Source organism: Pelodiscus sinensis, chromosome 4 (genome assembly GCF_049634645.1).
Source record: "Pelodiscus sinensis isolate JC-2024 chromosome 4, ASM4963464v1, whole genome shotgun sequence".
Taxonomy (NCBI): domain Eukaryota; kingdom Metazoa; phylum Chordata; order Testudines; family Trionychidae; genus Pelodiscus; species Pelodiscus sinensis.
In genome coordinates, this window is record NC_134714.1 from 52,534,502 (window position 1) to 52,546,734 (window position 12,233).

The 12,233-nt window shown below is 36.0% G+C and overlaps 1 long non-coding RNA gene across 1 annotated transcript; it reads right to left on the bottom strand.

Moving 5' to 3' along the window:
- Positions 1–687: 687 nt before the first annotated feature.
- On the bottom strand, positions 688–3,376 carry LOC112545714 (uncharacterized). Its single transcript, XR_012903168.1, has 3 exons — positions 3,275–3,376; positions 2,947–3,046; positions 688–1,036 (listed from the first exon to the last, which is right to left on the bottom strand). It is a non-coding gene; the product is annotated as an uncharacterized LOC112545714 (long non-coding RNA).
- Between the last annotated feature and the right edge of the window lie 8,857 nt (positions 3,377–12,233).

Consider the following 12,233-nt stretch of genomic DNA (forward strand, 5'->3'; position numbering starts at 1 on the left):
TGCAAGATACTTTTCTTATTTTAAACTGCTAAAATCAAATTTGTACTCAGCTCCTTCTATTGGTATAATTAGTTGGCAATAATATTACAAGGGCAGAGTTGATTGTATGCAATCCTGTAGTTGCATTTTAGAAAACAGAGGCAAGCAAGGCTCTGGACGTTAGAACATAGTAAAAACCTCAAAGGGAAATTTTGAAAAATATTTTTTTAGAATTTGAAAAATGTAAATTTTGATCGCCTCTCCCTCCCTAAAGTTTGGTTTTGTTACTATGTGAATTTCACCCTTTGCAAGGGATTCACATAAGAATCTATGAAGTACTTGGGCCCCTCTTCAGTTTCACAGGTTAAATTCTCTGTTGACTTAATACCATTGAACTCTAAAGAGTTGAACCATTAGAGGCTCTGGCCATTTATTAAGACAGTAGGACCCAGCGTTGCAAATACTTACTACTGAATGCAGCACATACTACTTTATGTAGTCCCACTAAAATCAGCATGAGTTTGCACAAAAGGCAGCACTCTGCTTGGTCCTGATTTTTTAAAGGAACAGAACATTTAATGTGACATGGAAACTTACACAGGTTCTCAGGGGTGTTTCAGCCCTAGTGCATCCATCAGAGTCCACTGCTTTTTAAATATAACACTGCAAGTAAAGCTATGAAAATGGAGTTTAATCTTTATCATGAATGCTATTTTTTCAGTGAACATTTTAAAATGTATTTCTAAGGTACAACACTACACACTCGGATGATGATGTCAAATGCATTTCAAAGCTATAACCATATTTTCACTGACTACATCAATATAGCTGTATCCACATTGCACCTAATGATGCTAATGCAAAAGTTAAATCTGAAAGGAGGGAAAAAAATTCCAGACCAAAATATAGGACCAGTAATAATATTTAGAAACAAGAATAAATATGTGAAATTGGAATGGAGAAGCAACATCTCTCTCTTGGTTAAATCTATGAACGGAAAGAGGCAGAATGATACTGGTGATCCACTTTGTCAACTTCTCTTTTCTTGTCTTTATTCCTGTTTTAGGAAAGCAGACGTAATCCCATTTATGTCAATGGAAATTTTGGACTCAGAACAGTGTATAGGTCTAAATGCTAAATTATCCCTCCTGTGTCACTGGTTCATGAATTTCCTTGTCCACAGTGGCCAGGACAGGGAATCCAGAGAGGCTATAGTAGCACATGCCATGCCTCAGTTCCTGACCTTCCTTCCATTCTTCTCCACACCAACCCCATTGCACTGACCACTCTGATTCTACCTGCTTTCATAGTGGAAACTCACTGTGACAATGGAGCTGGAGGTAGGACTTACCCCACAAATCTCAAGTCTGTAATGGTGCTGCTGCAGGCACTTGTAAAGAGCCCCAGTGCTCTCACTGGGGCTCCATGTGGCAAAGTGAGTTGCTCACACAATTCACTTTGCAAGATTGCGGGCTAAGCAGTTAAAGATAGAGTGATTTGAGTGGGAGTTTTATTTTATTACGGCAACATAAAAGTTAATTTAATACTTCACTAATGTTTATATTTTAGTTCCTCGTGTAACTATTTGAATTTCTTTTTTCACATTTTTGCACATCACAGAGCCATCTTTAAGAACAGTCCTATGTATATATACACTACTACAACAATAAAGATCTTAGCATGTAAACAATGTCATTTCTTTGATCTATGAATTTCTAAGAAAAGACTAGGTATATACATGCAAATTTGGATATTTATTTTAATGTTTGTTATCGAGACAGAAAATGATGTGATAAACTCAGAATATTCAAGATTTATAATATAATACTTGGAAATACTTTCAGTGCAACTTGGTGTGACTCCTGACCTTTTAAGCTATGTGTGATCTTGCTGTCCAGAAGCATAGTAGCTGATGTATTCTGCCTTTTGGCTATGACAAAATCTCATTTAGAGAAAGTTATATGCAATATGGAAAAAACAATGCAAAATAATAAGTCCTTTCTTTAAAAAATTCAGGTTTGTGCTTTGGGAGGAACCAGGTATTTTTATATTAACTTGCCAATGTACATATCAAAGACTATCATAATAGAATGCTGAACTCATATTGGATCACACTGACTTACAACTATAGCTGGTGTTCATACATCATTATGGGACCTCAAGAGGTGGAATCAGACCCACAGCTCCAAACCTGACCCTTTCCCCAACCTGTGTAATTTGCTAGGAACTACATGAGAACAAGGGTGTTTGGAATCCTAGTCTCCCATGCCGCTGAGAAAGCTGATAGAGAGAAGGACTGGATGATCCACATAGCCATGAATCTGACCCATGTCTGCCCATGCCCCACTTAGCACTGTGTGTGGCTGTCCTTTGAGCTCCCACAATGCTGGGTTCCATAGTCCATGAGAAGTGCTGGAGATACTATGTCAGCTTTTGGTCTCCTGGGCAGCAGAATCATATGCCAAAACCCTTTTCATCAGTGGTGGAATGGGTACGATTTGGGATTTAAAGAAGAATTTTTGAAACTGCTTATTTTTTCAAAGAGTTTAAGTGAAGGGGGGTTACAACTTCAAATTGGATCATGAATCAGTATGTACTCAAATCACATTTACTATTAACAGAAGGTGCTATGTGAGCAAATCTGGGAACAAATTGTTAAATACTAAAAGTAATAAAGTAATACATGTAATAAATTCCTATGTATAATATTTAGTTTTGTGTTAGCTCTCCAGTGCCATGTCAGCTTTTGATTTTATCTTGATCCAAAAGCAATGAACAGATACATCTTGGAAGTCTCTGTGGCTTTTCCTTCTTCCCCGCCCTCCTACCCCCACCCTCACTTATTTATCACTTCCTATTCTGTGAGTGTCACTGCTTATGTATACACTTAGCATATTTTTATTCCTCTCATTTGAAAAAAAATATTTTGAGTTCACTTGCTTTTTTGTCAGTTGTCATTCATTTTACCTTGTTTTGCTTGCTTCAGTATGTTACTTCCCCTTATATTGTGAACTATGTCATCTGTGCCAATGTGCATCCTTTGATAGTAAGTATACAGTAGACTTTACTGAGAAATAGAAAGGAGAAGTGTTAGCCACTGCTCTCACCAAGATTATATTCTCTCTTAATAGAAGCTGTTGATAGATCCTGTGAGGCTACAACACTTGGGGTGTTGACTTGCAGAATGAAATCCTCTACACACAAGCACAGCAAAATATTTTGGTGAAAAGTAATTATCAGAAATAGTGACACTAGTAAATTAGTTAACTACATTTCAGCATGAAGCTTGAGTTACCCCTGCCCGTTCTTGTTCCAGTCCCATCTAAAATCAGCAGTTCGGCTTAATGATGTCACAACATTTGCCAGGCTGTGGGCACTGAAGAGAAGACGTGAAAATGCTCCCACTGAATCAGATCCCCTCCTCTCACTAAGCACAGTTAAACAGCCCATCTGTCTCACTCGCTTTGGAACTGTTAGCTTTCAAACATCATTCTATTATTACCACTGCAGTTCTAAAGAACTGTCTTCGATTTTAGACTATGCATTTGCAATCAAGTTTTTTGAATTCTCTGTACATCGTTAATGCAAATCTTAAAGCCTGATACTGAAATAGTACTAGTCAGCTCTTCCCAGTAGGATCAACTACTGCAGATCACCATTCATTTACCCAAGGGTAACCTTTTGTAAAATACAGATATCCTACTTAAAAAAAAATCACAACAAAAGAATCCAACCCCTCCCCAATCTCTAATATTTTTCAAAGTGTGAATTGAAGAGGACTGAGAGACAGATGGGTCTGGATGATCAGGTTACCTGTTATAGCGGCACATCTGCCAGGGCAGTCAATCACTGTGATGTCTCTGACAGGTCGATGGAGCCTGAGTTGGGAAGGCTAATGCTGAAAGAAGAACGGCTGAAGAAGGACTATCCTTCTGCCTGTCTCTTGGGTTTGACTAGTCTGAAAGCTGTACTTGAATTTGCCCTGGTTAGAAATATGTCTGTCTGTAGCACACAGACATGAAGAAGAAGACTTCAGTCACAATAAAAAAGGGCTAGTGTATTCAGCACATTTTATCGTGAAATAGCTCCAGTCTTGATTTTATTTTGTTTCAGGAGACAAGAAATAAATGATTAAAATGTCTTTTTGGCAAAATCTTCTCACAACAAAAAAGGGGAATAAATATGAATCATTGGAATAAAATGAAAGGTTAAGAATGTCAAGTAAAAAAACCAAATAAACTGAGTCAGTGGAATAGTTTATTTTTCTGGATTCATGATTACATTAATTTGCATTAACCATGTTGCCTTTCTTCTGCTTTTTCCAGCATATTTATTTTCTGAGCTGCTGCTCTGTAAGTGAAGGTTAATTGTCCTGTAAATAGTTTACACTAAGAAGTTCTGAGCACTAGAAAGTACCGAGCAATAGGAAGGTTTTTCACAGTTACAGTCAACTTCCAGATCTTACTAACATTTTGCACAAATGTGTTACAATAAGTACAGTGCTAATTGCACTGCTATTTTAATTCATCTTGCACCAGTGTGGATTTACTTGTGGGGCAACAGTCTCAAAAATAGCTTGACTCCTCCCCAACCACTAATTAATCAGATGCTAAAATTGCCTAACTGTAGGACCAAGGAAAGTGCCCTCGTACACAGCTAAAAAGCTTACCAGACACAAAAGGCTCCTGGCTTTTAAAGACATTTCATTTCCCTTTTTTAATGTAATACATCATCAGAAGCTTTTAGACCAAGAAAAAAAAACTTAGAGCAATATTACATTCAAGGACATGATATGACATATCTTCCTGGATTAAAAACTAAAAGCAAGAACAAAAAATATGCATTATGATGCCACTATACATCTATAATGAGGAACTACTGCTAGAAAAAAGGCCAAATGTTAATAACAGTGAAATACTGTTAGAGGAGACATTTTTCCAAAATGTAAAAATGAGGAGTATTTGTGAAATAGCTATTAAATAGATATTTTGTGTCTCATTATATGCAAGAATTTCTGTGCTAGCCTCTACATTTTTAATAAGCAATACTTACTGTATTCAAAGTATTATTATGTTGTCCATTTATTTGCATTTCCTTCCCCACAGAGTGATCTTATATTTAGCAGCAGATGGTTTGGCTATCAGAACAGAATATGAGTTAATTATTTGGGTTCAGAATACCAACAGAATAAATTCATACAACATTCAATGGTATGGTAAGGATTAGACAGCTATTTGCCTTTTTGTAAGCAATATATTTGGCACCTGACAGTTATCCAAATATGAACTATATCTCCTACAAGAACAAAGGATTGTAAACCAGTAAGTACAATCATACATACTGAAGCAGAGGGGAAGGATGGTTTTTTTGCTTATGGCACTGGAATAGGACAAACAAGATGTATATTGTTCTTAGCTCTTTGACAATCTGCAAAGGGCCTGATTTAAATCCCAGTGAAGTCAGTGAGAACTTACAGCTGACTTCCTTAGACTTTGAAATAGGCCCTGATCCTACAAACACTTAACATGTGTATAACTTTGCTTATTGACATTTTCCACACTTGAATTAAATTGGTCCAATGACACACTCTTGTGAATAAATATATTCATACATATTAGTTGACCTAGGCCATTTCTCCCACCTGTAAAATAGAAATAAGACTTCATGGAGGTGTTGTGAGGATAAACAGGTGCTCAGATATCACGCTGTTGGCACCATGGAAAATGCTATAAACAAAAATAAAGGTTGATACTTTGAATGAAGTGGAATTCTAATATTCTATTAGTATGAGTTTTGCAGGGGTGAGGAAATCTCAGGCTCAGGAGGCTGGATGCAGCCCCGGGCTTGCCTGGATCCGGCCCCTGAGACTTTTAGCTTCTCCACCCCCTAGCACTGGGGAGCCTGTGCTGGCACTCCAGCCTCCCCACTGTAGGACTGAAGCCTGGGCCTCCCTAGACTTTAGTGTGTAATGGGAGTGTGAGGAGTGTCTTTCTTCCTCTCAGTCAGGTTTAAGAGAGATACTTTGACATTTAGCTCAGTGCAGGACGATTAGGTCAGAAAGACCACAGGTGACACACCAGCTCACCTTTAACCTGAAGAGCTTTGTGCAAGCTTGATTGTTTGTCTCTCTTACCAACAGAAGATGGTCCAGTAAAAGATATTATCTCACTCACCTTGTCCCTCTAATATATGGGACTGACTACTTGGCTGCACCACCCTTGCATATCACAGCTGAGAGTTATTTTGTGTTCAAATACTGGTAAAGTGCTTGCAAGGAAAACAGTATGTTCCTTCTTTTCCCAAAGTTTGTTATCAGATTAGACTCATTATCTCCAATGATTTGTAATGGTTAATGTATTTGTCTTTGTATTTTATGGAATGAAGCCGAGCTATGCTAGTTACTGCTAATGAGTTAACATATATTACCTGAGCTTTTACCTATGTTTAGAATATCTGTGGTAACAACAGGCAAATGTTGATTTGTAATGGCTTTAGCAGTATGCTCTAGTGGAGTAGCTTGAGTACCCAGCACTGACAGAATGGAAACCAAAATGAATTTCAGAGCAGTCATTAGATTGCAAATCTAGGTTTCTGCATTGATTTCACAGTCCTTCCTACTGGTTGATTTGTGAATTAGCAGCGCTATTGATTCTAGACCAGCCTTCCTCCTCCTCTAACGCTCAGTCACTTTTAGATGGCCAGTAGTGAAAATTCAAAATGGCAAAAAAAAGTATTTTAAAATACCAAATATCAAGCGCTGCTACAATATCTTCAGCTGCTGAAAATAAAATATTGAGCTACTCAGAAATGCTTTCACAGCAGCTGAAGGCTAAGGCAAAGTCTAATTCATTTGTTCTGTCATTTGTACAGTGCATATAAAGCCTTAATAAACGAATGTATCCTGAGATCAGTATTAAAGACAGAAATGCCTGTCTATTGTCTCCTCACTATTATATATATAATATACAAATATTGGTTTATATGTTTATCCTTTGTGAAAGCTGTGGAGAAAGAGATACTGGAATACAATGATGTGTAATAAGAGAACATAAATTTTATTTAAATTGCTAGAAAATATATTTACAAATATGGTAACATCCATCAGCCTATGACCTGTAGCTATGAATGCTAGAATATTTTGTCAGAACTCATAAGATAAGATGGTAATACTGATGCATATGTTAAAATGAGATCTTGTCTGTCTTGATTTGGCATGTTTCTGGAACTTGATTATAGCAGAAAAGAAATAATTCCCAATAGTGATAAAAAATTGCATCCTTTTAAAGAAACTGGAAAGACTATTGCAACGATTAATAATTTCCCTTTATAACTATTCTTTTATCAGCCAGCACCAATTTTTTAAATGATATTTTCCAGCAAATACATTTGAGAGTAAATAAAATACACCTAGACATTAGCTTAGATTCATTTCGTTCCATGAATTAAGACTTCTCATGCAGTAAAAATATGTTCTACACAAATAACAATTAGTATTTATTTTTATTGGGAAGACGGTTAAATATTTCTGCATGCTTGATTAACTGTCTACTTTAAATTTAGTGATTTCCCTTATCAAAAAACAGTGCATTGTTTCAAAGCCAGAACAAATGACATTGCTTTCTATTTAAATCACCGCCTTTGCTGCCATTAGTACAATAGTTACATGGGAAGAACTGATCATGTTCTCTGTGATGTTAAATGTAGACAGCAAAAAGCACCAACTTGATACTGTGCTGGTATGCTGCAACTGAGCTATTTTTAATATTTCCTTGTAACTGATTTGTAAGTGAATTGTGCTTAGGCAGTGTCAGAACTTTCCTGTCAGCTACTTTAACAGCAAAGAGATAGCTCAATGAATAATTCATTGAAAGCAATTTTCTCCTAGTCACTGAGTCATCAATCATAGTTGCCTAAAGAGCCTTGAATTGGCCAGCAGAGCTCTATTCACAGGTAGTGTGATTTAGGGAATAGGAGCCACATTCATACTGACAGGTCAGGTAGCAATAAGTAAGGGAAGGTGTCTCCTTTCCAGCCTGCTAATGAGTCCCAAAACTGCATACTATTTTCAATTCCCCCCTTTTTGTTTTTTGTTGTTTTTTTCCCCCTTTTTCAAAATATCACTCAGAATTGTAGCCATAGGGTAGTTTTGCCAAACAAAGGTGCAGTTGGATGAAAAACCAGTGTAAATATTTGCACATTTTTTCTGGCAGAAATCCTACTCTGAAAAGAACCTCTTCAAAAGGGAAAAGTGATTTGATACATGATTGCATGCATTTACCCATGTAATTGAAATAATGAGAGATGATTGCTTTGAGCTAATAGTCATAAGTTACTGGTCTTTTTGTTTAATCCAACCATCAGCTGTCAAGAGCCTCACAGGAGCATTGGGAAGATGCACCAAGGATATCATTTGCATCACCTCAGACTGTAATTTTGTTGTTTTTTTCAGAGCTGATACAAGCGTCAGATTCTATACAAATCTCCCTGGTGCATAAGCGCTCCAGTGTTGTTTTGATAGGAGCAAAGAGAAAAGGAGCACGTATATGCCTGCTCCTAGTAGCTTAAATGCTCTCAGGATCACAAATAAAATAAAAGCAGTTTTTGGCAGACTTCTTACAATTGTTAAAAACTAATTTTGCATCACAGTCAAGGTAGGTCTTTGTGCTTGAGAAAGTCTCATTTGAGCACAATTTTCAAATATATACATCTTATATCATTGTGCTTATTGTTCCAGATGACAGATACCTTTGTGGTGTATTATACATCACCCATTAATTCCCTAAGCACTACCTATTGTATTAATACCAGCTGTCTATGACAATTCAACCAGCACAAGAAAACAGGCAAAAACAATGGTGCAGTGATGAGTCATAATTTTCATAGTCTTGCTTAATAAGGAGGTGTGAAAAATGTTTTCTAAATATTGTAGCTCTGCTGTTGTCTATATGTGATTATAATGTTTATGCAAGCAACACAAAACAATGTGTACACAATCAACATCTGGCTACCAAGATTCTTCTATACAAAGATTCAAAGAAGATTTATTGAATATTTCTCACAATTGGACAGATTCTGATATCCTTACTCAGGTTGAGTAGCTACCTTACTCCATCAGTGGTTTTACTGATTCCATATTTCTACTTAACATGACTAAGAGTATCAGAATACGGCCCAAAATAAGACAATTTAAAGAACACTTTAATCCATTTGGAACAACTTAAGTTAAAATTTGAAAAACTTGATTTATGGCAACCAAGAAGGAGATTTGAATTTGCTACCATAATATGTATTTTGCCATTTTTCATCTTCCTTTTCAATATTGCCTGCCCTTTGTATGTGGGTGAGATGTTAAGTTACCCCACAGGAGTGCACTGCCTATTAATGAGTGTAATTAATGATAGCAATATGCTCTTATGCAAGTAAATTGGTCAGTGCTTGTTGCATGGGGAATCTCTCACCAACGGTACCAGACACTGCAATCTCTAAAACAATCAATTGCTATTAAAATGATATATTATGGGCTGCAAATAGCTACAACTAGATGCAACACTTGCTGCCAAGAGCTCGTCTTTGGACTAGTAACGGGACTGCTTGACGTTAATGGACTATTTGCAGCAATATGCCCAATGCTCATTAATGCTTTTGAACTATACTTCATCCTATGTGGTTTATAAAATAAAGAGCTGGTCATAGCAACAACTGAGGTGGCATGATAGTGTCCCAGTCCAGAAAAGCTTTTAAGCATCTGGTTAATTTAAGAATGTGATTAACTGAGTGAATCACTTGCTTGTTCAGATGGTTAAAGCTGAACACATTTGAGTGCTTTGTTAATTTCTGGTATAGATACTTAGGATGAGATCCTGGCCCTATTAAGCCCAATGGCAAAACTTCCATTGATTTCAATGGGACCAACATTTCAACTTTGAATTCTAAATTAATTGCGCTGGCAATGATTTTCTTACACAAATACAAAAAATATTCTGACAAGTGGCTAAGAAGGAAAGGTAAAGGTTTTTTTTCCTGTTAATATTATATGTGCATCTCATTGATTCTTTTCTTTTTCAGTTCTTGAATAGGTTGATCTCACAACATTGTGCTTATTGTGAACAGTAATTGGAATACAGAAGTGCATGATTATCTATATTTATTATATTATAGATTTATTATATTAGTATATTCATGTTATATGCTGCGTATTTAATATATATGATAATAACATATCTCTTGTTACCCTTATGTAACTATTTCTTCATCACATAAAGTTCAACCAGACTTTGAGCTTTACTCATGATCAACTGATATGAAATAGGAAGACAACAATGAAGTTAGAAGGTATTTTTGTGGTTCTTTTAATATTCAGCAGTTGGTATTTTGTGCATTATTTAATTGTGCGTATGTCCCAAATCAAGACTGCAAAACTTCAGCCTGAATGTATAGCTCAACCAGGAGTCCTCTAATTATATATCTAGGAAGACTTTTAAATAGCCTGAATTTTTCAAGGATGATTTGGCTCAATGCAGGCTTAAAGGAAAAGAACCTGTATTTTTATCTTTTAAATGTTAAAGTGGCAAATGTCACTCTTTAGTAAAATCTATGCTTAGTAATACTCCTCTGGGGCTACTCAGAGTTGAAAGTCAATGATAACCCGTTAAAACCATTCTTTTGACTGAAAGACAAGATTAGAAAGCAATGTTGAAACTGTCAGTCAGTAAAGCAGTAGACTTTACATTGCATGATAGCATCTCTCCCCAAAGTGAAAAGTCTCACTTTTATGCTGAGCTCAGAAAGAGCCAAGAGATGCTGTAGAGCTAAACAAATCAAGAAGAGACACTATAATAAACACCCCCCATAACAAAACAAAAACAAATTACCATCCAAGTCCAATAAAAGAGAAGAACTCTAGAATGAAATATAAGAATAGACTCACCAAAATAGATGAATGGCCTATTTTGTCTATCATCATGGTTTCCAAAAGCAGTTATAGCCAGATGCTTCAGAAGAATGCAGAATTCCTCCATGTGATCCCATAATGCACCTTATTTTATAATCTACCATAGGGTAATATTTCTTTTTGACACAACAGAAAAAATATCTCTAGGGTAATTCAACCAAAGGGACAAATCTGAGTCAAGATCATGTTGATCCATTAACATGAGGCTTGGTAGCTCTTATAATATTTATTCTAGCTAGTATAACTGTCAGTCTATTTATTTTTGTCAATAATAATGCAAAAATGGCAGAAATGTTTGAAAAACATTCTATTCTATAATTGGGAAATGGCCAGATTATATAGCCCTATTTGCAAGGTTGCAAAATAATATTATCTATTACAAAAGCAATTAAAGATATGTTAATAGGAGCTACTAAACGTAAGCATTTTTAATTAGAATTTCCAGAAAACTTGCAGCCAAGAGTCTTAAAAGAGTTGGCTGAGGAACTCTATAGGCAATTTAAATTGATTTTATATAAGTCTTTGAAAACTGGGGAAGTTCCAGATGACTGGAAGCAAGCTAATGTGGTACTAATATTTAAAAAGTAAATGGGATGACTAAAGTAATTATATGCCTGTCAGCCTGATATCAATCCCAGTCAAAGTAATAGAATGGCTGATACGAGACTTGATTAAAAAAGAATTAAATGAAGGTAATCCCTAAGGTTTTATGGAAAATAGAGATTTTCAAATTAACTGGATAACTTTTGTGATGAGATTACATGTTTGGCTGATAAAGATTATATCACTGATATAATATACTTGGACTTCTGTAACACAATTCACTTAATTCTACATGACATTTTGATTAAGAAATTAGATTAATACAAAATCACAATGGTACACATTACAAGTTTAAAAACTGTCTAACTGATAGGTCTCAAAATGCAATTTAAACGGAGTCATAATCAAGGAGGATTATAGAATCCTGCATGAGTTAGTACTTGGCCTTCTGCTGTTTAATATGTTTATCAATGACCGAAAAGGAAATATATAAATCATTACTTATAATGTTTGCAGATAACATAAAGATTGGGTAAGTGATAAACAATGAAAAGGACATGTGAGCAATACCGGGTGATCTGGATCACTAGAGAAGCTGGGTGTCTCAATGTAGTGAACTATAAGGTCACACATGTTGGAACAAAGAATTCTGGATGGGGGTATTCCCTAGTGAAAAGAAGTAATAAAGAAAAGGGCTTGGAGATTATCACTGCAAGTGGCACCACCTGTTGGTGGTTCTGGGGATAAGCTCTTGCCAGGC